Source organism: Lolium perenne, chromosome 2 (assembly GCF_019359855.2).
Source record: "Lolium perenne isolate Kyuss_39 chromosome 2, Kyuss_2.0, whole genome shotgun sequence".
In the NCBI taxonomy this organism is placed as follows: Eukaryota; Viridiplantae; Streptophyta; class Magnoliopsida; order Poales; family Poaceae; genus Lolium; species Lolium perenne.
The window spans coordinates 140,542,460-140,570,458 of NC_067245.2; the positions used below are offsets into that span (position 1 = coordinate 140,542,460).

The following is a 27,999-nucleotide window of genomic DNA, read 5'->3' on the forward strand; positions in this document are numbered from 1 at the left end:
TAGTGTCGGAAATCTTGTAAAAGTGCAAGGAAGTGTAAGCAAATCATATATGAATTGGTCTAAAACAAGCATGGAGCATAAAAAATTATAGATACGTTTGAGACGTATCAGTGTCCATCGGCCCGAAGCCCAACTCTTGTGACGACCCCCTGCCGACTCCGCAATTCGGGCCGCCCACATCCCGCAATGCTCATTTCTCCATAATCGTTGACGTTTAGAGCAAGGACGTCACTAATTTTTAGGCCCGAGCGGCCGAAAACACCACCTGTGACGCGAAAACATGGTACCGTCACATAAAAAGACATTCGCTGGCGGATTTCCAAACCGTTAGTGACATACAGTCATTGATGCCCCAGCTGTTTGTAGTGTTCTAAAAAATGAAATGAATTTCAATCCCTTTGTCCGTGTGTCGTTCATAGGTGGGATTTTGGGGAAAGCCATGTGTTCGTGTATCGCTCATGGGTACTTTCATCTAGGCTAGTTGGACTGTGTGAGCTCTAGCCATATATTACTTGCTAAAATTGATTACTAAGCATAGGACGAGTTAGAACTTTGGAAATGTCAAAATGTGGCTTACTAATGTAAAATATTGTTTTGGGAAAATATTAAACCCTATAGCCATTCCTTTGATATCCTTAAGCATGTACGAATAGGTATATTATTGCATTGGTGTAACTTGTCAGACATTCAAAGTGTTGACCACTCTCATGGCTGCAATGTCTCATGTTGCAGGTTGTTCCGATGGTGAGTGAGATACGATGTTGATAAGGGCTAAGCCCAAGGGTGTGCCCGATCTTCACGGATTTGGGTTAAACTCGTGGGGGAGGTGGAAGAAAGCGATGAACATGAAGATCGCGAAGGGGAATCGTGGGATACAAACTCACACACACACAAAAATCGGTTTGTCCTCGTTGGCCCGAACCACCAACTCGATAGAAGTTGCAGGAAAAGACCTTTCGGTATAAGTCCCACAAAAATATCGACGAATCGAAATCCTATAGATCTAGAAGGGTGAAAAGACCAAAATCGATAGAAGTGCAAGAAAAAGACCCATAAGGTAGAAGTGCAAGCAAAAGACCAAGATTGGTAGAAGTCACCAAAGAGATAGAATAGGATTCGATAAGGAGCCCGGGTGGTACAAGATCTAGGATCTATGGTAGGGTTTCCCTCAAGGGGTAAGAGCAAAGCTCGGGTTTAATTTCACATCAAGTCTAATCTCAGATCTGAGCCAACAAGGCTATTTATAGTTGGTGGGGCGAAGGGGTAAGTTACAGAAAAGTGTTGTTTGAGCTGACAGTCGAGTAGGCGAAAGTTCCGGTCGTCCTGGGCGGAAGTTCCGGCTGGATTCTCTTCATAGGGCATCTGGCCGAAAGTTCCGATCCTGGGGGGCAGAAGTTCCGGTCGGGGCAGATTTACTTCCGGACAACTTCCGGTCTAGTTCCGAAAACGATCGATTTCCTTGCAGTAACATCCATGGGAGTTTTGGCGCATTTTCGGAGCTAGGGCAGAAGTTCCGGAGGGCGGAAGTTCCGGTCTCTCGGGGCGGAAATTCCGGCTGGATTCTCTTTACACACAATCTGGGCGGAAGTTCCGGTCCTGGGGGGGGCGGAAGTTCCGGCTGGGGCGCTGTAGCTCCATCTTCTTCATTTTCAGCTCTCTCTCCATTGGCTTGGTCTCCGTGGCTTGCGTCTTGGTCGATGTACCTGATTGAACATAGGGTATTTGCATGAAGTAGTATGCCATCCAATGAGGTATAAAATGCATACGTGGAAAGGAGCGAATTTACCTCTTGGTGTATGGCTTGGGCTCGAGCTCGTGTCCTTGGGCCACGAGGAGGGCTTGTCGGTCTTGAGGAGGAGGTGTCCAAAGGCCACCCCGTATCATCTCCCCCATTGGAAAAGAGTCGTCCTCGACTCTAAAGTGTCTTCATCTCCTTGACGTGGCATCCTATCCTTGATGATGATGATGATGTACTTGGTCTTGAGGGTCGTACCATTAAAGTTCATGAAGCACACGTCTTGGTCCGTGGAGATGGTTGTTGGTAGTCCATGTAGTCGAATGTTCTCCCTAAGCAACAATGTATGCATGTGTGAAGCATTAACTGTTCGAGAGCATGGCTTGCATTGATCTAAGGGGTGGACTCTAGCTACCACATCAAAAGTTGAAGCATGGGTATAGGGGTTGGAAATGGACTTAGCTTGAAAACAAATGGGGCGTTGTATGGATTGAAACTCGATGTCTCTCATCATCTTGTTGTCATGGTGGTGTGTGGAGAGCACGGTAGGTGTCTTGTCTCGTCCCTTCTTCTTGGCTTTGAGGCGGGTAGCTTGACAAAGTACATGTTCTTGTATGATGTCTCTTGTGTCTTATTGTAGGTTCTTCATGGTGATGGCGTGCTTGTCGGAGTCCATGTTGGTGCTCTCATGAATAATTGGAGGTGGGTTGTGGCTTCTGAACAAGAACATGGGTATAAGCAACTTTCGCATAGAAGATTTGGGCATGCCAATTTTCTTTGCATTGGACAAGAAATCATCATGCGAATGGAAATCAACAAATTCTTTTTCCACGGAAAACTTGGCGAACATGGGAACAAAAGTTGTGTCGATGTAGTCAAACTTTTGTAGGACAAGGAGTAATATATAGTGAAGTCTCATTTGCAAGTCACAAAAAGGGTGTTGTGGGGTTGTGTAGTGTTGTCCCAAACAAACGGAACATTCAATAGGCAAACAATGGTGCTAATGTTTTTCATGAAGCGAGTATGGAAAATGGCAATGGCATGGAAACGTCGAGCTTGGGCAATTGTGGTTGGCGTGTGCCGCTCATGTATATCCCCAAAGGTCAAATAATTCACTTCAATGCCAATAGAGGAAACCTCAAATCCAAAGGAAATCAACTTTTTGTGTGCAAACGGGCATAGGGTGCATAGGGCTTCTCTCACATATATAATATGATCCTTGAGATTCTTGGAACACATGAGGTTATCATGAAAGCTTGTAATAACACTCTTGCCAACAAGATGGTTCAAGATTTGTTGCATAAGACGCAAAACGAGTGACGAAACCAAGGAACAACCCAAAGGCATGACAAGAATTGTTGGAATCACACGTGGGCTAAGGATTTCATGAACATACCCATGTGCTTGACAATCATGAGTTGGACGTTGTGTTTCCTCTTGGTTGTCGGTTTTGGTGTGGTGAGTTGTACCTTTTGGTAGTGTGGCGCCTTGTATGAAGTCGATGTGGTGCTCTATGCCTTGAAGCGGAGGTAGTCCTAGAGGGAGCTTGTTGAGGAATACATCTTGAGACTCCTTCAAAAGAGACAACAAACACGAAAGAAGTGTTGTTAAGTTGTTAGTCTCCGAGGGTGGCCCCTTGCAAAGGAGCACATAGTGCAATTTGGTGGATGGGTTGTGGTGCACTTCTCTCATCTCACTCTTTGTAGCTATGAGGACACTCTTCATCTCACTCACATATGGATTGTGGCGCTCACTCTCTTTTTGGTGGGTCACTCTTTCACCACTCATCTCACTATTGATAGTAGCTTCCTTAGCCCTCGCTAAAGCCTTTGCATTGTCCGCAATTACTTGTCTAGGAGTCATTGGGCGTAGGATGAAAGTCTTGTCACCGGCCTTGAAGCTATAGGCATTGGTGTAGCCATCATGGTTTGCTCTTTTGTCATATTGCCAAGGGCGACCAAGTAGCATGTGGCACAACGTCATGGGCACGACATCACAATCAACGGTGTCTTCATATGCGCTGATCTTGAAGGATATGGTGACGGTGTGTTGTATCTTCACATTTCCATTGTCACTTAGCCATTGCACATGGTAAGGATGGGGTGTTTCCGGAGTATGAGGTTGAGCTTGGAACATAGTTCGTTACTTGCAAGGTTATGGCAACTCCCTCCATCGATGATAACCTTTATTGACTTGCCATTGATTTCGGCTCTTGTTTGGAAGATATTGCACCTTTGGTCTTCATTGGGGAGTGCATGGGTTGTCAAAACTTTGGTCACCACAAGTGATGAGCTTGCATCATGCACACATAGGATTTGCTCTTGATCTTCCAACTCCTCATCTTCAAGTGATGTTGCATCTTGCACCAAGGCTTCATATGCATCTTCACTTAAGTATTCCACATTGCCATCATCTCGAGTTATCATAACTCTTGTGTTTTTACATTCAAAGGATTTATGTCCTTGTGCACCACACTTGAAGCAAGTGATGTTACTAGATCCCGTGGAAGCTTTGGAGGACAAAGTTGATTGCTCCGGCTTGAAGCTTGTTGTCTTGATGGCACTTCTTGTTTGCTTGGAAGGGTCCTTGGAGGAACTATCACTTATATTCTTGGTGCTTGCGGAGTCATTGATTGCATCTCTTGCGGCAAAGAAGGACTTGGATTTATGATACGTCTCAAACGTATCTATAGTTTCTTATGTTCCATGCTACTTTTATGATGATACTCATATGTTTTATACACACTTTATGTCATATTTATGCATTTTCCAGCACTAACCTATTGACGAGATGCCGAAGAGCCAGTTGCTGTTTTCTGCTGTTTTGGTTTCAGAAATCCTACAAAGGAAATATTCTCGGAATTGGACGAAATCAACGCCCAGGGTCTTATTTTTCCACGAAGCTTCCAGAAGACCGAGGGGGATACGAAGTGGGGCGACGAGGCACCGCCACACTAGGGCCACGCGGCCTAGGGGGGCCCGCGCCGCCCTAGTGTGTGGCCCCCTCGTGCCGCCCCTAAACCTGCCCTTCCGCCTATAAGAAGCCTTCGTCGAGAATATCCCAGTACCGAGAGCCACGATACGGAAAACCTTCCAGAGACGCCACCGCCGCCAATCCCATCTCGGGGGATCCAGGAGATCGCCTCCGGCACCCTGCCGGAGAGGGGAATCATCTCCCGGAGGACTCTTCATCGCCATGATCGCCTCCGGAGTGATGTGTGAGTAGTTCACCCCTGGACTATGGGTCCATAGCAGTAGCTAGATGGTTGTCTTCTCCTCATGTGCTATCATTGTTCGATCTTGTGAGCTGCCTAACATGATCAAGATCATCTATTTGTAATGCTACATGTTGCATTTGTTGGGATCCGATGAATATGGAATACTATGTTATGTTGATTATCAATCTATCATCTATGTGTTGTTTATGATCTTGCATGCTCTCCGTTGCTAGTAGAGGCTCTGGCCAAGTTGATACTTGTAACTCCAAGAGGGAGTATTTATGCTCGATAGTGGGTTCATGCCTCCATTAAATCTGGGATAGTGACAGAAAGTTCTAAGGTTGTGGATGTGCTGTTGCCACTAGGGATAAAACATCAATGCTATGTCTAAGGATATTTGTGTTGATTACATTACGCACCATACTTAATGCAATTGTCTGTTGTTTGCAACTTAATACTGGAAGGGGTGCGGATGCTAACCCGAAGGTGGACTTTTTAGGCATAGATGCATGCTAGATAGCGGTCTATGTACTTTGTCGTAATGCCCAATTGACTTTCACACTACTCATCATAATATGTATGTGCATTGTTATGCCCTCTTTATTTGTCAATTGCCCAACTGTAATTTGTTCACCCAACATGCTATTTCTTATTGGAGAGACACCACTAGTGAACTTTGGGACCCGGTCCATTCTTTTACATTGAATACAATCTACTGCAATACTTGTTCTTACTGTTCTTTGCAAACATCATCATCCACACTATACATCTAATTCTTTGTTACAGCAAGCCGGTGAGATTGACAACCTCACTGTTACGTTGGGGCAAAGTACTTTGATTGTGTTGTGCAGGTTCCACGTTGGCGCCGGAATCCCTGGTGTTGCGCTGCACTACACTCCGCCACCATCAACCTTCACGTGCTTCTTGGCTCCTACTGGTTCGATAACCTTGGTTTCTTATTGAGGGAAAACTTGCTGCTGTACGCATCACACCTTCCTCTTGGGGTTCCCAACGGACTCATGCTGTACGCGTATCAAGCTCTTTTTCTGGCGCCGTTGCCGGGGAGATCAAGACACGCTGCAAGGGGAGTTTCCACTTCCAATCTCTTTACTTTGTTTTTGTCTTGCTTTACTTTATTTTATTTACTGCTTTGTTTGCTCTATATCAAAAATACAAAAAAATTAGTTACTTGCTTTTACTTATTTACTATCTTGTTTGCGTTCTCTATATTAAAAACACAAAAAAAATTAGTTACTTGCATTTACTTTATTTTATTATCATGACTAGTCCTGTAGTTGTTACTCTATCACCTGAGGAATCGATCTTCACTTTTAAACAAGGTGGTGAAGAGAGTTTTAAAGAAGCTTGGTCTAGAATTTTTTATTCTTATAGTAAAACTGAACCTAAAATGACCCTAAGTTTGCTTCTTAGTAACTTTTATTTTGGGCTTATTCTTCGTTATAGATATGCCTTAGATTCTGTAGTGGGAGGAGATTTCCTTCACTGTGATGGGGATCAAGCTTGTAATGCCATAAGAAAAGTGGTTACATCATCTAGCTCCGCTAATAATTTTGATTCATCTCTTGCTAGCATTCATAATAGATTAAACACCCTCGAGACAAATATATCTTGTTTAAAAGAAGGGTACAACCAGATTCGTGAATATTATGATTATGTTCCAGTAAGTTTTGAACCTTCAATGTGGGTGCCTACTTTTAAAGTTGCTATTTGTGGTGAAACTTTTCATGCCCGTTGTGATATTATGTCTGAGTTTTGCCTTATGCCTGAAAGAATTTATGAATGTTTGACACTTTGGGAACTTGCTGAAGGAGGAGAAGGAATAACTCTTACTGATAACTCTGTTATAATACCTAAGGGTATAGCTGAAGGTGTGTTCACAACCTTTCTTGGAAGAACGGTATCCACTGATTATCTCGTTGTTTAATGTGTAGGGACAGGGCAAATCACACTTGGAAGGTCCCTGCTCAAACTCGTGGGAGCAATCATAGATGTGGGGAAAGGCACTCTAAATTTTACCTCTACGCCCGGATGCGGTCATGTATTCCCTAAACCAAAGAGTAGGAATAAGAGTAAGAAGGGTAAGTGCAACGCCCTGGTAAGAATGCCAATGCTTCATCTCTTGATAACACTTGATTCACACTTTCTGCGCCTAGCTGAAAGGCGTTAAAGAAAAGCGCTTATGGGAGACAACCCATGATTTTACTTCTGCAGTTTTGTTTTATATTTGAGTCTTGGAAGTTGTTACTACTGTAGCAACCTCTCCTTATCTTTATTTTATTGCATTGTTGTGCCAAGTAAAGTCTTTGATAATAAGGTTCATACTAGATTTGGATTACTGCGTAGAAACAGATTTCTTGCTGTCACGAATTTGAGTAGTAATCTGTGTAGGTAACTCAGAAAAATCTGCCAATTTACGTGAGTGATCCTCAGATATGTACGCAACTTTCATTCAATTTGAGCATTTTCATCTGAGCAAGTTAAGTTCCCCATAAAAATTCGTCTTTACAGACTGTTCTGTTTTGACAGATTCTGCCTTTTATTTTGCATTGCCTGTTTTGCTATGTTTGATGGATTTCTTTATTCCATTAACTTCAGTAGCTTTGTGCAATGTCCAGAAGTGTTAAGAATGATTATGTCACCTCTGAACATGTGAATTTTTGATTATGCACTAACCCTCTAATGAGTTTGTTTCGAGTTTGGTGTGGAGGAAGTTTTCAAGGGTCAAGAGAGGAGGATGATACAATATGATCAAAGAGAGTGAAAGCTCTAAGCTTGGGGATGCCCCCGTGGTTCATCCCTGCATATTTTAAGAAGACTCAGGTATCTAAGCTTGGGGATGCCCAAGGCATCCCCTTCTTCATCGACAAATTATGAGGTCACCTCTAGTGAAACTATATTTTTATTCCATCACATCTTATGTGCTTTGCTTGGAGCGTCTTTATGATTCTTGTTTTTGTTTGTTTGAATGAAATTGGATCCTAGCATTCATTGTGTGGGAGAGAGACACGCTCCACTGTTGCATATGAACACATATGTTCTTAGCTTTATTCTTAATGTTCATGGCGAAGGTTGAAGCTGCTTCGTTAATTGTTATATGGTTGGAAACGGAAAATGCTACACGTGGTAAATGGTATAATGTCTTGAATAATTTGATACTTGGTAATTGTTGTGCTCATATAGATCATGTTTAAGCTCTTGCATCACATACTTTGCACCTATTAATGAAGAACTACATAGAGCTTGTTAAAATTTGGTTTGCATGATTGGTCTCTCTAGAGTCTAGATATTTTCTGGTGAGGTGTTTGAACAACAAGGAAGACAGTGTAGAGTCTTATAATGCTTGCAATATGTTCTTATGTAAGTTTTGCTGTATCGGTTCATACTTGTGTTTGATTCAAACAACCTTGCTAGCCTAAGCCTTGTATTGAGAGGGAATACTTCTCGTGCATCCAAATCCTTGAGCCAAAAACTATGCCATTTGTGTCCACCATACCTACCTACTACATGGTATTTCTCCCCAATCCAAAGTAAATTACTTGAGTGATACCTTTAAAATTCCATTCTTTGTCTTTGGAATATATAACTCATGGGAAAATAGCTTAAAAACTATTGTGGTATTGAATATGTACTTATGTATCTTATTTCTTAATAAGTTGTTTGTTGAGCGGTAACCATGTTTCTGGGGACGCCATCAACTATTACCTTTGTTGAATATCATGTGAGTTGCTATGCATGTTCGTCTTGTCTGAAGTAAGGGTGATTTATCATGATCAAATGGTTTGAGTATGCATATTGTTAGAGAAGAACATTGGGCCACTAACTAAAGCCATGATCCATTGTGGAAGTTTCAGTTTGGACAATTAATCCTCAATCTCTTATGAGAATATTATCTGTTGTTGAATGCTTATGCATTAAAGAAGAGTCCATTATCTATTGTCTATGTTGTCCCGGTATGGATGTTTAAGTTGAGAATAATCAAAAGCGAGAAATCCAATGCGAGCTTTCTCCTTAGACCTCTGTACAGGCGGCATAGAGGTACCCCTTTGTGACACTTGGTTAAAACATATGTTATGCAATGATAATCCATGTAAATCCAAGCTAATTAGGACAAGGTGCGGGCACTATTGGTAATCTATGCATGAGGCTTGCAACTTATAAGATACCTTATACATAACACATATGCTTTATTACTACCGTTGACAAAATTGTTTCTATGTTTTCAAAATAAAAGCTCTAGCACAAAAATAGTAATCCATGCTTCCCTCTGCGAAGGGCCATTCTTCTACTTTATGTTGAGTCAGTTTACCTACTTCTTTCTATCATAGAAGCAAACACTTGTGTTAACTGTGCGTTGATTCTTACATACTTGCTTATTTGCATTCATCATATTACTTTGTGTTGACAAATATCCATGAGATATACAAGTTGTAGTTGAAAGCAACCGCTGAAACTTATATCTTCCTTTGTGTTGCTTCAAAGATTTCTACTATGAATCTATTGCTTTATGAGTTAACTCTTATGCAAGTCTTATTGATGCTTGTCTTTAAAGTACTAATCATGAAAAGTCTTTGCTATATGATTCAGTTGTTTACTCATTGTCTTTACCATTGCTTCGAATCGCTGCATTCATCTCATGTTCTTTACAATAATATTGATCAAGATTATGATAGCATGTCACTTCAGAAATTATCTTTGTTATCGTTTACCTACTCGAGGACGAGTAGGAACTAAGCCTGGGGATGCTTGATACGTCTCAAACGTATCTATAATTTCTTATGTTCCATGCTACTTTTATGATGATACTCACATGTTTTATACAAACTTTATGTCATATTTATGCATTTTCCGGCACTAACCTATTGACGAGATGCCGAAGAGCCAGTTGCTGTTTTCTGCTGTTTTTGGTTTCAGAAATCCTACAAAGGAAATATTCTCGGAATTGGACGAAATCAACGCCCAGGGTCTTATTTTTCCACGAAGCTTCCAGAAGACCGAGGGGGATACGAAGTGGGGCGACGAGGCGCCGCCACACTAGGGCCACGCGGCCTAGGGGGGCCCGTGCCGCCATAGTGTGTGGCCCCCTCGTGCTACCCCTAAACCTACCCTTCCGCCTATAAGAAGCCTTCGTCGAGAATATCCAAGTACCGAGAGCCACGATATGGAAAACCTTCCAGAGACGCCGCCGCCGCCAATCCCATCTCGGGGGATTCAGCAGATCGCCTCCGGCACCCTGCCGGAGAGGGGAATCATCTCCCGGAGGACTCTTCATCGCCATGATCGCCTCCGGAGTGATGTGTGAGTAGTTCACCCCTGGACTATGGGTCCATAGCAGTAGCTAGATGGTTATCTTCTCCTCATGTGCTATCATTGTTCGATCTTGTGAGCTGCCTAACATGATCAAGATCATCTATTTGTAATGCTACATGTTGCGTTTGTTGGGATCCGATGAATATGGAATACTATGTTATGTTGATTATCAATCTATCATCTATGTGTTGTTTATGATCTTGCATGCTCTCCGTTGCTAGTAGAGGCTCTGGCCAAGTTGATACTTGTAACTCCAAGAGGGAGTATTTATGCTCGATAGTGGGTTCATGCCCCCATTAAATCTGGGACAGTGACAGAAAGTTCTAAGGTTGTGGATGTGCTGTTGCCACTAGGGATAAAACATCAATGCTATGTCTAAGGATATTTGTGTTGATTACATTACGCACCATACTTAATGCAATTGTCTGTTGTTTGCAACTTAATACTGGAAGGGGTGCGGATGCTAACCCGAAGGTGGACTTTTTAGGCATAGATGCATGCTGGATAGCGGTCTATGTACTTTGTCGTAATGCACAATTGAATTTCACACTACTCATCATAATATGTATGTGCATTGTTATGCCCTCTTTATTTGTCAATTGCCCAACTGTAATTTGTTCACCCAACATGCTATTTCTTATTGGAGAGACACCACTAGTGAACTGTGGACCCCTGTCCATTCTTTTACATCGAATACAATCTACTGCAATACTTGTTCTTACTGTTCTTTGCAAACATCATCATCTACACTATACATCTAATCCTTTGTTACAGCAAGCCGGTGAGATTGACAACCTCACTGTTACGTTGGGGCAAAGTACTTTGATTGTGTTGTGCAGGTTCCACGTTGGCGCCGGAATCCCTGGTGTTGCGCCGCACTACACTCCGCCACAATCAACCTTCACGTGCTTCTTGGCTCCTACTGGTTCGATAACCTTGGTTTCTTACTGATGGAATACTTGTTGTTGTACACATCACACCTTCCTCTTGCGGGTTCCAACGGACCCGTGATGTACGCGTATCAATTTAGCACTTGCTAGGTCTTCTCGCACTTGGCGCTCGACCCTTGTAGCTTGATGAAGTAACTCAACCATCTTTGTGTAAGGCAAGAACTCCACTATCCTCTTGACGGGAATGTTCAATCCATTCAAGAATCTTGCAACTATTTGCTCTTCTCGCTCATCCACATTGGCACTCATCATGGTCATGTGCATCTCTGTAAGCCCCAGGAGTAGGAAACCCTAGAGCGCGCAGGTAAGAGGGGTTTATGTGCATGAGGTCACTACAAAGGACCGTGAGGTCACCTCGCATTCCCAAGCTTATGGGTAGGCCAAGTGACATAGGCATCCCCAATGGGCCTGCCGAAGATAGTACCCGGGGTTTACTGAAGGCCCACGACTCGAAGAATAAGAAGAATCGGAAGCCCAAGTTGTTATTAAGGAAAGCTAGAGTTGTATTAGGAGATAGTATTTGTAATCTTGCAGGATGAGTTGGAAACCCTCCCGGACTCTGTAACTTGTACAATACGAATCCCTCGGCTCCACCTCCTATATAAGGGGGAGTCGAGGGACAAAGAAAGCATCGAATCATTGTCTCACAAACACTAGTTTTCATATCGTCGAGTACTTTTCGGCTGAAACCTTCGAGATCTACTTGCCCTCTACTTCCAACTAAATCCTAGTCTACAACCCGTAGGCATTGACAAGTTAATACATTGTCAATTGGCGCCGTCTGTGGGAATTAGAGGTGTCAAGGATCTGATCTCGATGGCACGTTCAAGATCGTCGACTTCGTCAATAGCAAGCAACGCGATGGATCGAGGTAAACAGATCGCAACTGGTCCTGTTGATTTTGTTCCTCACCCGCCCTCCCGTTTGGATGCATATGCGTATCTTGAGGAGCCTATGGAGATGACGTTCGGAAGATTCCACTTTCGCGTCGAGAAAGAAGGAACGTATCGTCTCGAAATTCCGATCTCGTCGGGATTGTCGGCGGTCGATTCCGATTTTTCGAGCTCAACATCGTCAATCGAGTCAGGCGAAGAGGAGACTTCATCGCCACGCTTCATCAGCACCAGGGCAAGCGAAAAGCTCACCAAGATCTTCAGCGACATGTCCTTCGGGTCATCCGCGGACTCCTATATAAGCGATGACTCGAGCAGTGTCGACAGCTTCAACTTCATCGACAAATCCACTACAGTGGGCAAGGTCTTCACCAATCTTTATGATGGTGTCACCAAACCCAGCACATATCTGAATGCAAAATACCATCAGATTTATGCCATCGGAGAGCCAAGTCGCGATCAGGAGGAAACGTCTGAGGCTTTCGACGATTTGGGAAATCCATAGGTCGATCCCTCTGATTTACGATGAGGTCTAGGCAACAAATATGTCGGACCTACACCTCGAGTTAGGGTTCAACTCCCGCAAGCAGCATGGGATAGAGCCGCAAGAGCTATGGATGGCTCAGAACCAATGGCCACAACAGCCACGCCAGAAGAGTTGCAAGCATATCAATATAGGCTCGCACGAGCTGCAAGGGAATTGGAAAAACAGACAGCTGCTCTGAACAGAAGAAAGGAGGCAGCCTCCGCATCAAGCAGGCGAAGAGCAGAGTTAAGTCACCAATCTGGAACTTCGGGAGATAGCCACAGGGAAGCTCGGAACAGAGCAAGATCAAGGCTAAAAAACATACCTGAAGGAGAAAGAGAGCACTTGGTTCAAAACCTCGACATGTCTTTTATGTCGATAGACACGAGAGGGAATATTATCCCCAAGACACCAGAAGCTGGGTATATGGCGATGCAGGCCTTTATCCTTGCATCCAGGCCACCTCCAGGAGATCCAAGGGAGTCATTGTATAACATGGCAATGGAAGGAGTCGGAGCCATGGGAACGGCGTTTGCATCAACACCTCCCGAAGGAACAGCAAGGCAAAATAGTCCACGACCTGCGGCAGCAGCAGCGGTTTCCGAAGGAACAAGTGGAGCAAGAGACATGGCAGCGCAGGCAAGGGTGGACAGAGCACAGCAAAGTAGAAGGGAACATCGGCATTCCCCAGAATTAAACGACGAGGATATGTGCGGTTTGCCATGCTTCACAAGGAGAGTCCGAAAAACTCGAGTCCCGTCGGGGTTTAAATTGCCTGATAACTTCGAAAAATTCGACGGCCTGCAAGATCCATAGGATTGGCAAGTTGATTACCTCGAGACAGTGAAACTCATAGGAGGAACCAGAGCAACAGCTATGCAAAGCATCCAGGTGCATTTAAGTGGAGCCGCGCGATCTTGGATAAAGAAGCTTCCTCCAGGATCTATCGACAGCTGGGATAGTTTCGAGGACGTGTTCGTCAAAAATTTCTGGTCCACCTGCAAAAAACCTGCATCGCTAGAGGAATTGAGGGCGTGTCGACAAAAGCCAGACGAATCATTGAGAAAATACATCCAAAGGTGGAATATCATTAAAAACTCGGCAGAGAATATATCTGACGAGAGAGCGATAGATGCATTTGTCGCAGGAATCATGCGAGGAGATTTTGTCGAGGACTTGGGGAGAACTAACCCAAAGACAGTATCCACATTAATGGAGATAACAAACAGATGGGCAGATGGAGAAGATGTTGTTCACAACAAACGGCATAGGTCACCAGAGGAGGACCGCGGCCGAAATTATCAAAATAGGCGACGATTTCCTCGGCAGTACTCGGGCTATGATGCTCCTGGGAAAATTTCGGCTGGCTTCCGAGCAAGCGCCGGAGGAAACAACAGAGATGATTATCAGAGGAGCAACGAGCAGCGAGGCGACAACAGAGATGACTCTCGAAACAACAGGCAAAATACAGGGTCAAGGTTTCAGAGGCCTTTCGTATCTCCCGAGGAGATGATGAACGGGCCATGTCAGATGCATTTTTATCTCGACAATAACGGAAAAAGACAGTCAGGTCACTTCCAAAAGGATTGCCGAAATTTCCAAGCAATGTTAAGGTGGGCAGGGCATGCCAATGCCCAGGCAGCACACAGAACTACTCAAGGACCCAGGAGTGAGATTCACTTGCCACCTCTTCCCGAGATTACGGACGACAATCGACATTAGCTCAGAATAGCGGCAGCACATGCACCACCGCCTTATGTTGATCCCAACTCTAACAGAGCGGTCTCGATGATTCAGAAAGGCAGGCCATCCAACAGAGCTCAGAAAGTAATCTCGCGACAGGTGTTCATGGCAGAAAAGATGCCTCCACCAACAGTCGAGTATCTTAACTGGTCAGGGCAAGATATTGGCTTCACAATAGCAGATCATCCACATCAAGTTCCTCGACCAGGGCAATCAGCACTTATCTTACCAGCAGTAATTGCAGGATTCGACGTATCTCGAGTGTTCATAGATGGCGGCAACAGTTTAAACCTTATGTATGCAGATACACTAAGGAAGATGAACATATCCCTAGCAAACCTGAAACCAACCGACACGCGATTTCACGGTATTACACCAGAGAAGCCAAGTTATCCGCTGGGAAGATTAATCTCGATGTTCAGTTTGGGACCCGAGAAAACTACAGGATAGAGAAGCTGGAATTCGAAGTTGTGGATTTCCCGTCTCAATACCATGCTTTGTTGGGACGCCCAGCATATGCTAGGTTTATGGTGGTACCACATTACACGTACCTGTTGTGGAGGATGCCTGGACCTAAGGGACCAATCACAGTCAAAGGAAGCTTTGCGCTAGCCGATAAATGCGACAAGGATTTTCATCGACTGTCAGAAATCTTCGGGATGCAAGCAGAGTACATGGCGTCAAGGCTCACGACTGACTATGATGTGTTGCCAGATGTAGGAAGGCCCAACAAAGAATCAGCTTTTAACACCGAGAAAAATTCTAAGGAGGTGCAGATCCACCCGACAGACCCGAAAAAGACGACGTCCATTGCAAACGACATGCACCTCGCATAGGAAAGCGCGCTCGTCGAGTTCCTCCGTGAGCACTGGAAAATCTTCGCATGGTGTCCAGCTGACATGCCAGGAGTACCCAGGGAACTTGCCGAGCACCACCTAAACTTGGATCCACTAGCGAGACCAATCAAACAACCTTTGCGGCGTTTTTCGGAGCCAAACCGCAAAGCTATGCTGTCAGAAATCGATCGACTAAGAGAAGCTGATTTTATCAAGGAGCTGCATACAGAGGCCACATGGGTAGCAAATCCAGTGTTGGTGCCGAAGAAAAACACTAAAGTCCTTCGCATGTGCATCGATTTTACGTGTCTCAATAAACATTTTCCAAAGGATCACTTTCCCCTCCCGAGGATCGATCAAATTATCGACTCCACGGCAGGATGTGAACGTCATTTCCTTCCTAGATGCATATTCTGGTTATAACCAGATCAGATTGAAAGAAGAAGACGAGGTCAAAACAGCGTTCATCACACCTTATGGCGTGTTTTGCTATAGAACAATGCCTTTTGGTCTGAAAAACGCAGGAGCAACATACCAGAGGATGATGCAGAAGTGCTTAGCAACACAGATTGGGAAAAATGTACAAGTGTACATCGACGATGTCGTCATAACATCAAAGAAGGGGACGACGCTAATCGAGGATCTGAAGGAAACCTTCGACAACCTCGACAAGTTCTGCCTCAAGTTGAACCCAACGAAGTGTTCCTTTGGCGTCCCTGCAGGAGAACTTCTTGGGTGTCTAGTTTCAGCAAGAGGGATTGAAGCAAATCCCGAAAAAATTCAAGCTATCGTAACAATGAGAAAGCCAACAAAGTTGAAAGAAATACAGCAGTTAACTGGGCGAGTCGCAGCTTTAAGCAGATTTGTCGCCAGACTGGGAGAAAAAGCGTTACCGTTCTATGCTTTAATCAAGCAAGGAGAGAAATTCCAGTGGAACAAAGAGGCCGATAGATCCTTCGAGGATTTGAAACACACAATTTCAACACCGCCAATCTTGGTGGCGCCGAAAGAAAAGGAACCTCTCCTGTTATACATCGCAGCCACACCTCAGGTGGTTAGCACGGCGCTAGTCGTTGAAAGAGAAGAAGAAGGAAAACTCCATGGAGTGCAAAGGCCGGTATATTTCATCAGTGAAGTTTTATCGCCTTCCAAACAGCGGTACCCGCAGTATCAGAAGTTAGCTTATGGAGTGATCACAACAGCAAGAAAATGGCGCCACTATTTTTCGGCACACCCGATAATAGTGGTCAATGAAGCACCTCTATCAAATATACTGAACAATCCAGAAGCTACAGGGCGTGTCTCCCTTTGGGGAATAGAACTTTCCCCTCGGGACATCACGTATGAAAAACGAAAGGCAATCAAGTCGCAAATTCTGCCAGATTTCATTGCAGAGTGGATGGAGCTGCAAAATACAGGACCCCCAGATTTGTCGAGAACTTGGACCATGAACTTCGATGGATCCAAAAGTGTAGAAGGAGCTGGTGCAGGGGTGATACTCATATCACCTGAAGGCGACAAATTGAAGTACGTCATACGGATGACGTTCCCAAACGCATCTAACAACGAAGCAAAATATGAAGCTCTTATACACGGGATGAAGATGTCGAAAGCTTGCGGCGCAACTCGACTAAAAATCTTTGGCGACTCACAATTGGTAGCTCAGCAGGTTATGAACCAATGTGATGCAGTCAATGATAGCATGGTGGCATACAAGGAAGTGTACAACGAGCTTGAGAAGCTGTTTGATGGATGCGAAGTAAATCACATCAGTAGGCTGAGCAATGATGAAGCCGACGTTCTCGCAAACATCGGGTCACAGTGCCTTCCAATCCCGCCAGGTGTGTTTTGGGAAGAGATAGCTGACAGATCCACAAAGCCAAAGAAGGCGCAGAAGAAGACGAAGGAGGAGAAAACTTCGGCGCCCCTCAAAGAAGCTCCAGACGAAGAAGAGGACCAGGAGCTGGTGATGATGGTAGAAGTCCCATGGATGCAAGCGTACATATCGTATATCCTAAGGAAAGAAATACCCGACGATCCAGTTGAAGCAAGGCGAGTTATTTGACGATCCAAGGCCTTTACGGTGATCAAAGGGGAATTATACAAGCGAAGTATTTCGGGCGTGCTGCAAAGGTGCGTTACACCGAAGAAGGAAGGATAATCTTAAAGGACGTACACGAGGGAATATGTGGTCACCACGCGAGCAGTCGAGCTATCGCGGCCAAAGTTTTTCGAGCTGGATTTTACTGGCTGACAGCAATCGAGGACGCAAAAGAGATAGTACGAACCTGCGACGCGTGCCAGAGATTCGCCGCAAGACCCCACTCTCCGGCAGCAGAGTTGATGCCCATACCATTGTCTTGGCCCTTTGCTCAATGGGGTCTCGATATGGTGGGGAAATTGCACAAGGCCTCTCCAGGAGGATATGAGTACATGTTGGTCGCTGTCGACAAATTCACCAAGTGGATAGAAGCAAAGCCGATAAATTCACCAGATGCAGCGACAGCAATAAAATTTGTGAAGGACATCGTCTTTCGATTTAGAGTACCTCACAGCATCGTCACAGACAATGGTAGCAACTTCACGTCCAAGGAATTCAAGGCATACTACGCAGAAGTAGGCATCAAATTACACTTCGGGTCAGTTGGGCACTCGCAAACCAATGGTCAAGTCGAGAAAGCCAATGGTATCATCTGCAATGGTATTAAAAAGCGCCTGCTAGGACCGCTTGAAAAGGCTCGACACACCTGGCCAGAAGAATTGCCAAGTGTCCTGTGGAGTATTCGAACAACACCAAATACGGCGACACAAGAAACTCCGTTCTTTTTAGTCCACGGAGCTGAGGCAGTACTACCGATCGAAATAGAGCATGACTCCCCAAGAGTCACAGAGTATGACGAAGAAACTTCAAGAAGAGCTTTGAAGGACGATGTGGATGCACTCGACGAAGCTCGAGATGAAGTGCTCTCACGAGTCACCAAGTACCAGCAAGACTTGAAAAACTACCACAGTCGACGACTGCGGCCAAGGTCTTTTCAGGTCGGAGATTTAGTCATACGGCTCAATCAACAGAGTACTGAAAAACTCGAGTCGCCATGGCTTGGCCCTTACGTCGTCACAGAAGTAATCGAAGGAGGAGCGTACAGGATCAAGGACAAGAAGACAGGGGTTCCCGAGAAAAATCCTTGGAACGTGGCGTAGCTCATGCGGTTCTACGCTTAGAAGCCAAAATATAGTCCTCCTTTGTAAAAATACAATGTACTGAAACGCCCGCAAGTTTTCAGACGCACTCTTTTCCTTTTCAGGGCACCGAGTGGGGCTGGATAGGTTTTTAATGAGGCGGGCTCGCGGTGCTGCAATATAATAAAAGATAGTGATGATATACATCCTTTTCTTCGATAGGCTCGGGGGCTCATAACCCACAACAGCAAAATACATATATTCTCGCAAAACAGTAAATTCTTCGAGATGACAAAATAGTATAAGCTCCAGCCAAAGGCTCGGGGGCTTCGCAATATAGATTACACTTTACAATATAGACAACTTCATCAATACAAAGAATTCGACGAAAAATATAGACATAACTTTTCGCAATATCGTACAAATCAGTCAAGGCCTAATATACTATCTATGGATAAACCTTTGTTATTTGCAGCGGTTTTCTTGTGCTCAGTGTAGCTCCCCTTGACGAAGAATTCAGAATCCATCCGAAGAAGTTCATCCATCATCGCTTCGGCCACAGGAGTCACCATGTCATTGATTTCGTCGATGTTATTCTTTCGTCGCGATTTTTTGGCCACACAGTCAGAGACAATCTTCGTCAGATCTAATTTCGGATGGCAAATATGTATCATGATCATGGCAAATCTTGCTCCAGCAGTCAACTGAGCTCGTACAAAGTTATGAATACGAGGAGCATCTCGAAACTTCTCCATTAATCCAAGAAGAGTGTCGGGAGCTTCATCTCGAGGGAACATAGTCTTGTAAACAAGGGTCAAGGTTCTCGTGCAGAAGTTAAGGAATTCGCGAACCTGGCAGGCGCGGTCTTGGAACCTGACAATTTGTTGGGTCCGCTCGGGAGTGGCCCAGAACAGACAGCCGTGGTTAATAGAAAGGTTAACGAGGAGGTTCGTCCTTACATTCACCCTTTCATCTTTAGCAGCAGTGTCGAGAACGGAGCCTATCAAGCGAAGAACAAGAAAATCAGAAAAAGGGGGGTACAGCAAAAGACAGAAGAAGTTCTGGGTTGAAAAAAGCATACCCAACATATCCACACTAGCTTCAGTCATTAGCTCGAGCATACTATTTTCTCGAGTATTTTCTTTTTCAGCTTCCGAAATAGCAGCTTCCTTGGCAGTTATGGCTTCTTTAGCTTGTTGAAGGGCAATTCTCTCCCTTTTGGATGCTTTGCGGGATTGCTCCATCATCGCAAGAGTTTGCTTTTTCATGGACTGAAGTTGTTGGCGAAGTTCTTGCAAATCTTGCGAGGAGTGTTTACTTGAAGAACCTTCGATAAGGTCATCATCAACAAGTGTCTTCTTCGAGAAGGAGGAAGCAGGAAAAGCATCGGCAGGATGAGGATTTGCGGAGTAGTTATCAAATATCAACTGGAAAAGAAAATTTCAGTATCAATGATCACGCAAAATAGAATTCCATTGATCTTCGGGAAATTTACACAGATATTACAGAAGGAGTCTTCAAAAGAGTTACTATGACGTTTGTCGCCAAAGCTACTGCGACGACAACATCAAAAGAAACAGTAAAAATATAAATAGAAAAGGATAGGGCATTCTACTAGACCTCCGGCTTCGACGAGCTAGGAGCAGGAGTGGGCTTGAATCCAAGATAGGCAAGGATTTTCTTTGTGTTGGGCTTTGCAGCCCTGATCAACGATTGCCACTTCGTGGTCTCCATCTCCTGTGTGTCGCCAACTTTGGTCCAGTCGATGTTTTGCTGGCTGTCAGCAACCAGGGCGACAGTGCTTTCAACGGCAACCTTCATATTTTCTTGGCGAAGCTTCAGTCCAAGATCTTCTGGGGATTAAAGCACTTGGCAAGAGGAAGAAAAGTCGCGGGTTCCTTTTTCTTCGGGAAGAAATAGGGGAAGAGCCGTGACAATCCTTCCTTGGCCTGATCAATGCCGTCGCGTGCTTCTTCTCCGTGAAACTCAAGGAAAGCAAGTGCGTCAAGAAGAGGATCATTGTCGGGATCTTCAAGTTCATATTCTTGAGATGTTTTCCCTGACGAGGCAAAAAAATTTATTGGTCAACAAACAAGTCATGAAAAGCAAGTCCAAAAGATGCAAAATAGCTCGGGCACTTACTAACAAAACGGCGGCTTTGTGATTCCAAGCGCTTGGTAATCGCTTCTTCACGAGCAGATTGTGCGGTTTTATGCTCGTTCAAAGCAGTCTCGGCGTCATGAAGCCTCTTTTGAAGTTCTTCGACACCAGCAGCGTCGGCCTTGGCCTTGTCAGCCTTTGCTCTAGCCTTACTAGCATCTGATTCAGCCTTCTTACGAGCCTCCTCACTTTGATCTAAATTTTGAGCAAGTATGTCGGCACGTTTGTTGGCCTCCGCCAGTTTTTCTGCCAAGATAGTCAAATCCAGTCAAAATCACGACAAGGAGGGAGTAAGAAGGCAAGGGTAAAGAGAAGCAGAAAAACATTACCTTCAGCTTTGCTAGCATACTCGCGGTACCCAATGAATTGGGCACCGAAGCGGATGAATTCCTTAATCAAGGGCTGTTAAAGAAAGATAGAGAAAGAAAGCGTCGGTAGGGGAAAAAGTGCGATAGCACAAAATGAAAGGAAGAAAACAGTGAAAACATCGATAGCATCAGAAAGTATTCAAGGACCTACATCATCCAAAAGAGGAGTCGAGGAGCTACCCAATTGTAAGGTAGGCTCTTTGATTGATTCAACCCTCGCCCTTTTTGGTGAAGGGACGAGGGGGCTTGCAGGAGGAGTAGGTGCGTCGGTGTTTTGTTGAGGAGGCGAAGATTCTTCTCCTTTAACTTGCACCTCGGAAACAACTAGAGTATGCGACGTACTCGTTCAAGCAGTCGCATCAATAGCTGGCATTTCTTCCTCGTCACCACTACGATTAAATGGCGACACTATAAGAAGCAAGATAGACAAAAATCTTCAAGTAGCAGAACAGTTAAAAACAAGGGGTGACTTACGAACTGACGAGGGCGTCAAGGTATGGATCAAAAGCTGCCTTCCGATTTGAAGGAGCAACTTCTTCGGCTTTGGAGGTGCCGAAATCTTCGACGTCTGTCCTCTTCCTTTTGTTCTTTGGAGAAACAGCAGGAGGAGGAGACTGTGCCGATGTGGTAGCCTCAGAGCCAGCCTCCTTTTCAGAGGATCCCGCAGATTTTCGAGAAACTGCGGGTTCACTATCAGGGCAAGGAGCGTCTTGGTTGTCATCAGTGACAACGGCTCGTTCTTTGACTTCTCCACCTTCAGGAAGGGGAGGAAGAGAGACAAGATCTGGATGGTTCTATAAGAAAACAAAGGGGATGTCAATAAAAGAGTTATGAAAAGAATGTCAAACAAAAATGAGCAAGTCGACAAAGGTTACCTTGGGAAGCGCATTGGTGGCGCTATATGGTTTTACGCGACAAGAAGAGGGGACAGCATCTTTCTTACTGAGGGAGGAGATTTTCCGGACAAGTTTTTCTAAATCCTTGACTGGCAAATCCACCGACAGCCGATCCACATCATTGTCGCCAGCATACTTTCAGAGGGGATTTTTGTGAGCCTGCAGAGGCTGCACTCTGATTCTAAGGAAATAGGCCGTGATTTGGATACCCGACAGCTCTTTGCCGCGGGTGCTTTGAAGCTCATGGATGCGGGTCATCAGTGCCTCCGTCGCGTTTTTTCTTCGTCGGTAGCCTCTGCATCCCAGGAGCGGCGGTGGTAGATTTTCTCGGCACCATCAAAAGGAGGGATGTTGTCTTCAGCACACCCATGATTCTCCTCATGGATGTACAGCCATTTTTTGCGCCACCCTTGAACTGAGTCAGGGAATTTGACATCGAAGTCCTCGACATCAGGGAGAACGCGGATAACAACGCCGCCTATGTTATAGGCGACATTGGGAGAGCCATTACGGTGACAGAAAAAGATGCGTTTCCACAGTGCCCAGTTAGGCTGGACGCCGAGGAAGGACTCGCAAAGGGTGATGAAGATGGAAATATGGAGGATATAGTTGGGAGTGAGGTGATGAAGTTGCAGTCCATAAACAAAAAGCAACCCCTGAAGAAAAGGGTGAATGGGGGCAGAGAGACCGCGGATGAGATGATCGACGAAACTAACCCGATACTCCATTGGAGGGGTTGGGTAGCTCTCTTCGCTGGGGAAGCACAGCGCCTTTGGCTTCTTGCTGATCCCCAGTTTCTTCAGGAGGTTGATGTCTTGGGCAGAGATTTTGGATCTCTCCCACTCAGCGCTCCCTAGATCTGCAGAAGCCATCTTTGATTCAGGAGTGCTGTGCCTGATCAATCTGCGCGGTGGCATCAACAATGGCGCAGGAGTACAGTGTGAGAGTGGTTGAGCTCAAGGAGTTATGGGGCGCAAGAGGGGATTTTTGCAGAGGAGAGCAGAGGAGCGGCGCGAACGAAAGTGCTGGAGGAAGAAGATGGAGACCTTAAATAAGAGGTGCGGCGAATCGGTGCACCGTTGGATGGAAAAAATGTGAGCCAGATGGTGTAGACGTGGAGCAAGGGTACAAAAGTAATTTCACCCTGAAAGAGTTACAGTGCGTGCGCCAGGAAAAGCGGAGGACGTGTGTCCCCCACTTGCACGACGTGTCAATACGGTGCGTAATTTGGGCCCGCAAGGCAGCGAGAGAGAACTTCTCGCGATTTCCAGGAACAGCGGTCGTGGCTATCGTCAGCAATGATGTCATCTTAGCAAGAGAAAATTACGACTCTACATTTCATAAAAAGTCGACAGCAAAAGATATTGGAGAGCCTTTGATCAAATACAAGTTTTTGATCAAATGCTCGGGGGCTACTTTGGAAAAATGAAAAATACGAGAAAGACAAAATAGAAATGGTGTGAGCCTATGATCAAATACAAATATATGCTCATAGCCTCGGGGGCTACTCCCATCGGGAGCGCTGTTCGCGCACCCGAGAGATTTGAAAATTTTGGGAGAGAAAGAAAATATAGTGACATAAGGCGTGGAGCCTACACCCAAGCACAAGTCCTTGGTTGTAGCCTCGAGGGCTACTCCCATCGGGAACGCTGTTCGCGTGCCCGATGAAATTATAAAAAAGAAAGATAGAAGAACAAGAGAGTATATTTCGAGTTATAAGTAACTCTACATATACTCCCATCGGGAGAACAATATAAGTCATCCGTTGACTCAATAAAATGTGTCATTCCAACAACCGAATAAGCACTCGACAATATATTCTCAGAACGCCAAAGTTGCGAACAATTTCTGAATGCCGCAAAACTTTGAGAAGGTAAGACCCCAGATCCGTTCTGTGTGGCGTGGTGCCATCTCTGGCGTCGGTTTGCTACTTTTATTCGTATCAACAGATACGAAGAAAAATCCTAACGGACGCGTTAGGTACCCGATAAATATGACTGGGACTCGACAGAATGGTAAGACCTTAAGCGGCACCTGTCGAAGTTTACACCAGTATCCCGAGATCATGTCCAGGGACGTGATCTTGAAGTAGGTTTTTGCGGATTGCCACTAGAGCAGTTAACTAGTACCTGATCCGTCAGATGAACTAGCCCCAACTACCATTATCCCTGTACAATATAGAAATTCATATGCAAAGAAATATGGAGAAAGTCAAAGCTACTGAATAAATATAACGGTGGAGATTTTCCCTGACTCTACGATTCAAGCAAAATCTCGGGGGCTACTGACATAGGCATCCCCAATGGGCCTGCGGAACATAGTACCCGGGGTTTACTGAAGGCCCACGACTCGAAGAATAAGAAGAATCGGAAGCCCAAGTTGTTATTAAGGAAAGCTAGAGTTGTATTAGGAGATAGTATTTGTAATCTTGCGGGATGAGTTGGAAACCCTCCCGGACTCTGTAACTTGTACAATACGAATCCCTAGGCTCCACCTCCTATATAAGGGGGAGTCGAGGGACAAAGAAAGCATCGAATCATTGTCTCACAAACCCTAGTTTTCATATCGTCGAGTACTTTTCGGCTGAAACCTTCGAGATCTACTTGCCTTCTACTTCCAACTAAACCCTAGTCTACAACCCGTAGGCATTGACAAGTTAATACATTGTCACCAAGCAACAGCTCGACATGCCCATGCACACAACACCCACCTCAAAGGCTCACGTTAGGCTTTCCAAGCCTGAGTGCTTCACCTTCCTGTGCACTTCACACATACACACACTGTGCACAGGATACGAGGGTAGAATACAGCTCAAATATCACAACATGACTATGTATGACACAAAATATGGAAATAAAGGTTCATATATATAGCAACGCTCTAATGAGCAAGATCCAAATGACACTCAGAGGACACATGTCCCAATATTACATCATACATAAGATAGCCAAATAGTCTGGGTACAGACAAGAACCAAATGGGACTAAGAGTCCTGAAGATAAACAAGCGGTGTTCCCATAACCAACATGCCACTGGCTGCTGCCTTAGGAACGATCCTGCTATGCAACGAAGTCGTCATCCGTGAACTCGACAAAGTAGCCTCCTGCGTACTGGTCATCATCTATAGTACTTGTTTGTCGAAAAGCGTGTTCCGGAAAAAGAGGAAGAAAAATGAGGGTAAGTACCAAATGGCACGTACTTGCGAGACAAGACCAGCTATGCTTGCTGGTGGGCGGTGTAAACTTCGCCCGGCTATATGGTGGAGTTTAGCGGCAGCAAAGCACTATCCAACAGAGACACGCTACAACATCCGTCTAATAGAGAAGATGAGAGAGCGCATATTTTAGCAGTTCTATACTCTGCAAACAAACCCTGCCATTGCGATCCCCCTTAGCCAAGAGGTACTAACAAGGCACTCACACAGTTGCCAAATTTTACGTCCATTCCATTATAATAGGGCTAACTTAATACGCAAGTAATTAGTAAGTTATTAGCGACAACATTAGGTGTAAGTTGTTCCATGATCGAGTTAAACAGGTCCAAGTCGTCCATAACCGCGGACACGGCTTTCCGAAAAGATTTAACCCTGCAGGGTGCACCAATGTTACCATACATGCATGCTCGAACCCGCATAGACAAGTGCAGAGTCTCACAACAAGACCGTTCCCAGATCAACAAGAATGCCTAGGGGGGCCACCCGACTAAGCTACCCGAAACGAAGTTTGGCCGTACTCCGATGCGGACTCAGGGTTTGCGTTAACGGCTAGGCGTGCAAACCACACGCTTCACTAAACGTTCCGCGGGGTATAATACAGAATATAAACACCCGAAGGCAACAGGAAGAAAACACCCGAAGGCAACAGTAAATAAAGCATGGCATACATGGCATAGGCAAATAAAACCAAGGTTGTGGCCCCCTTTTCAACAGACTTGAGAAATGGTAATGGGTGATGGGGGGTCCCGATAAATCCTCCCACGAGTGGTTAGCGCGCTCAGTCTTAGAAACATATAACAAGAACTCGGGTCCTAGGGGACACAAGCGAGACAAATATCCGATGCTTTCGCAAAGGGGCTCACCGATGCCTCTGCAATATTATATCCCTTAGCAATTTTAAGTTGTAGCAAAAGTTATCATCATCCTTTTGTAAAGGTGGTACATGTGTCAACATCCCAACAAGATATCCCGAGCATTTCGAGATATCAACAGAAAACCCTAAACTCGCCTACGACTCGCAAAGCTGGCAAACAACAAACAACGGTAGGGCGAGGAGGTGTATCTCGAATATATAGGTAACAGGTGGAATAGGACACGTGACACAACAGAATCGTGACATAAGGATAGCAATAGATCAAAAGAGCATGTAAATGTAAAATAGGTGAAGGGGTGGGCTCGCCTGTCAGATCAGAGGTAGAAGCACCGACATGATCCTCCAGGGGGAACTCGTACTCCTGCTCGAACTGCTCTGCGTCGGTGTCTACTCGAGAAGAACCAAAAAGCACATACAAGGAAAGTATAGCACAAATCAATAGAAGTATGCAATGCGCAATATGATGCATGATGACATGGCAAGATGATATGTGCAAGCCAAATGAAGTGGGGTGCTCATAATTCACATGAAATGATAAACACCCTCACATATAGTTTTAATTCAGATTTGCAATTTTTAACTTAACCATCCAGGGATGATGTCAATGATGCATGAAGATGCAAGATTTGAATTCCTCACATTTTCTAATGCAATTGGATATAAAATTTACTAAATTTGGAGTTATAGATATTAAGTTATGAATTTAGCAAAATTCATCAATTTTAGTTCAGATTTGAAAAATGATCCAATTTTAGTTGTTCAAAAGTTGAAACAAAGTTCATGGTTGGTAGATCATGTTTTTCTGATCAAAAAGGATATAAAGTTTGTCCAATTTGGATTTGTATAAGTGCAATTTTAAAATGTTTGAAAAACCATCTCTAAGCAATTTTTCTGAGAACTGAAATTTGAATTGAGCTGAAACATTTATACACGTCTGAAAACTAGCCCAGGTCAATGACCAGTGGGGTCACGTGCCACGTAGGCGCCAGCGTGGCAAAAGCTGCAAAAAGGTTTGGAATACTGCCGCCGGTGTGATTCGAACACAGTTCTCCTGGTTGAGAGATAGGGAGCAAAACCCACTGGCTGCTAATGTGGATTTGATTAGGAATAGGTTGCAGATTATCTGTAGCATTCGTGGCGTTACTGAATTTTATGTCACTGAAACTGAAAACTGGACAGCTCGCGGTGACGAATTTGGACGAAGATGGCGAGTAACATGGGCGGTTCTAGGCGAGGGTTTTGACGAGTTGAGTGAGTTTGGTGCGACATGACTCAAATGGAACAAGTTTGGGTGAAAACGGAGCACTGTAGTGGCGGCGAGATTCGACGGAAGTTGAGGCCGTGACAGCGGCGGCGCTCGGCTGAAAACTGCAGATTCACGACACAGTTTTGCGTCGACGATGGCGTCGTCTACAGGCGATGAAATCGAGTGATTCCAAAAGCAAAGTCGTAGCCCTTACTCTCAGCTTTCCAACGGTGTGAAGAAAGCATGTTGGCGTGGCCTGTGCTGGCGGTGAGATGCGTCGGAAGTCGCTGTCCCGTAGCAGTAGAAAAAAACTGGGAGTTTTTTTACGAACTCGGTTTCGTTCTCCTCTCATCTCTCCCGTTTCAACTCGAACCAGAGATGCAGGAGCACATGTAGAAGGGAGATGGGGTGCTGCTGCTCACCCTGGGGTTGGCGGCGAAGAGAAACGGCCGGAAAGGAAGAAGAACGTGCGGCAACCGTCGGTGGTCCAGAAGAAGGCGCGACGGCGAGGATGATTCCGAGAAGAACTTGGCGGCTCGAGTTCCGGGGACGTCGAGGAAGAGGGAGCCGAGGAGGTTCCGTTCCACTGCTCGGGTTGGCTCGAGCTGGTCCATGGCGACGGCGGCGGACGGCGGCGAGCTGCGGTGGTTTTTGTGGTCGGGGTTGGAAGCAGGTGGCGGCGTAGATGGGGAGAAATGCTAGGGTTCGGCTGGGGCTGCAGTGGACGTTTTAAGGAGGAGAAAAGGGCAACGTGGTGTCATCCAGGAAGAGGAGGAGGATCTTGTGGCCATGGGGTTGCTCGTGCAAAGGATGACGCACGAGGTAGACGACGT

At 45.2% G+C, this 27,999-nt stretch overlaps 1 long non-coding RNA gene across 1 annotated transcript; it reads right to left on the reverse strand.

The window, feature by feature from the left end:
- Positions 1-24,680: 24,680 nt before the first annotated feature.
- On the reverse strand, positions 24,681-27,999 carry LOC127333417 (uncharacterized). Its single transcript, XR_007871132.2, has 2 exons — positions 27,589-27,999; positions 24,681-26,307 (listed from the first exon to the last, which is right to left on the reverse strand). It is a non-coding gene; the product is annotated as an uncharacterized lncRNA (long non-coding RNA).